General features: G+C 38.9%; 1 pseudogene; it reads left to right on the top strand.

Annotated features, from left to right (window-relative positions):
• The first annotated feature begins 2,334 nt into the window (after positions 1-2,334).
• Positions 2,335-2,454, top strand: LOC129893563 (5S ribosomal RNA; annotated as a pseudogene).
• The last annotated feature ends 274 nt before the right edge of the window (positions 2,455-2,728 follow it).

Below are 2,728 nucleotides of genomic sequence, written 5' to 3'. Positions count from 1 at the left end.
TAATGTCATGGATGATGTTAATTGGAGGACAATTTATGTCATGAGTGATGTCAAATGTATCTAGATCTTTCCATGGTAGGTAAAATGAGTTATCTTTGACAGAATACCCCTTTTTTGAGCTGCTTTTGAACAAGATAAAATTCATTATTAAGATTTGGTGTTTCATAAGAATTGTAGATATAGAAGTCTAGTTTCATGTTGTTCAAGAATTAACCTATTTGGAGCATCCTACAGGGAGATATGAATTTTCTTCTACAAATACTCTATTTCGTCACAGTACACTATCTTACAATAATTAATTTATTTGACCGACATAAACTCCGAAACTTAAATTATAGTCTTCACAAAAGTTGTAGATAATGATCATGTGGTTACTTAGAAATTTGAATCGTCCAATTTGGATAATCCTATAAAACGTTATGCCCAAAATACAGAGACTATAACATTTTTAGGCGAGAATTGAAATATCGTATACAACGTTTTTAGGGGATGTTACAGTAGCTTACGTAAATAAGTCATGTCCTACGACTCATCATTCGGTCTCCAACTACTTCCAGATTCTTATAACTCTATTTTCAATCTTTTCTACTATAGGGTATCGCATTCTCTTTTGTTGTTTGATAGCGTTATAGATTATTCGGCTCACATGGTAACTCTTAAGAAGATTAAGAGTTCTTAAGAAGTCTTAAGAAGCTTTAAGAAACTTAAGAGGCTTACGATCCTTCCATGAAACTTAAGAGCCTTTCAAGAGACTTAAGAATGCATTTCAAGGTACAAAAGTATGGGGTGTAACATCCTTCCCCTCTTTAGAACATTCATCCTCGAATGTGAACCAAAACCTTCCTCAAGATCTTATACAGACTATATGGAGAGTTTCTCTATTCCATTGCAATAACATATACTTTCATCGAGCCATCACTATCAGAGTCCCAAAGGTTGGGATTACCTGTAGCATAAGGGGTAGGTACGGATACTTGTATTTTATTTCCTCCTCCACTTCCCATGTCATCTCTTCACGATTTTTATTTTGCCACAATACCTTAACGGAAGCTACGTCCTTAGTTCACAATCTTCTACTTCGCCAACCCAAGATGGCGATAGGTTGCTTCTCATAGGATAACTCCTCTATAACCTGGATACCCTCTACGAGATATACCCGAGTTGGATTACCAATATACTTGCAAAGCATTGATACATGGAAGACTGGATGTACCACTTCCAGATTTGCTGGTAAGTCCAGCTCATAGGCAACCTTGCCTATTCGGCGGAGGATCTGATACGGCCAATGTATCTGGGACTAAGGTCCTTTTTCCTGCTAGATCTCATTACTTTCACTGTGGGTGGTACCTTCGAAAATGCCCAATCATTAACTTAAAACTCTAGAAGTCGACATCGATTACCTACGTATGACTTCTGTCGATTTTAGGCAGCTAATAACCTCTTCTACATTAGCTTCACCTTCTATACAACTTATTGGACCATGTCCGAGCCCATTAGTCGTGTTTTACCAATATCAACCCACCAATTGACAACCTACTCTTTTTGCCATACCAAGTCTCTTCCGGGGCCATCTGGAGACAAGAATGATAGTTGATGTAGTAAATACTCTTAACATGGAGTAGGCAATTATCCAAGCTACCTTTGGAGTCAATCGTATAGGCTCGCAATACCTCTTCTAGCGTTTATCTAGTAAGCTTAGTCTGTCCTTTGGTCTGAGGGTACAATGGTGTATGAAGACCTATCTGTCTTTCCAATCTTTTCTTGGACTGATATTTAGTAGTTAACTATAACTCGAGCTCCTTCGTTTGAGACAATAGCTATGGGAACTCCATAAAGTCTCACTACCCTCTTGACCTATAATTTTACATAATCTCGATTGGACACGTAGTCCTTTATTGAAGGAACATGGGTTGATATTGTTAATCTACTGATAACATTCCATATAGAATTATCTGTCCAGGGAGTGCAAAGTGAGTCTTGTAGCCAAGGTCGTATTGTGGAATCTTCGACCTCGTATATTACTTCTTGCCTTCTTTAGATGACATCAACTGGTACCCTCGCCTTTTGGGTTTTGCTTTTTGCCCATCAGAGTTGGCTACCAAGTTGTGCTGAAGTCCCCTCACACAATGACCTGTATAGCCATTCCATAGTTTGCCGTATCATTAACTGGTATTATGTTGAAGAACTATGGCATACAAGTGCGCCATCTATTAGTAATCGGCTAATCCTGTTTGTTTTGCTTAAGCTCCTTTACAATTCCTTTATCATAACGTATAACACTCTAGGTACATAATCTCATATCATTGCTTCACTACTATTTCGGATTCTTCTATCTCGTGCGATCATAGCATCACTAACGCACCGGATCCTACTAGAATTCCAAAGTTAAACGTGCTTGGGCAAGAGTAGTACTATGATGGGTGACCCCCGTAGGAAGTCCTCGTGTCACGTTCCATTGCCATCCCTATAATAATGTGTGAAGGCACTCATGATGGGTGACCCACCTGGGAAGTCCTCGTGTCACGTTCCATTACCCGGATACACATAGATAATTTATCCCATGGTGCCGAATATTCTCCTTTCCAACTGGATGATAATAGTTTCAACAATCTCTTTCCCAATGCGTCAACTAATATGCCACAAAAGCTTGAACCGGAGCAAAACCGAATACTCACAAAGTTTCATATCGCCAATGCATCTTGAAAGTCACAGTAATGCTGAGTAATGG

Source organism: Solanum dulcamara, chromosome 6 (assembly GCF_947179165.1).
Source record: "Solanum dulcamara chromosome 6, daSolDulc1.2, whole genome shotgun sequence".
Taxonomy (NCBI): domain Eukaryota; kingdom Viridiplantae; phylum Streptophyta; class Magnoliopsida; order Solanales; family Solanaceae; genus Solanum; species Solanum dulcamara.
Note: the sequence above shows the minus strand (reverse complement) of the source record. Positions and strands in the feature narration are given on the sequence as shown.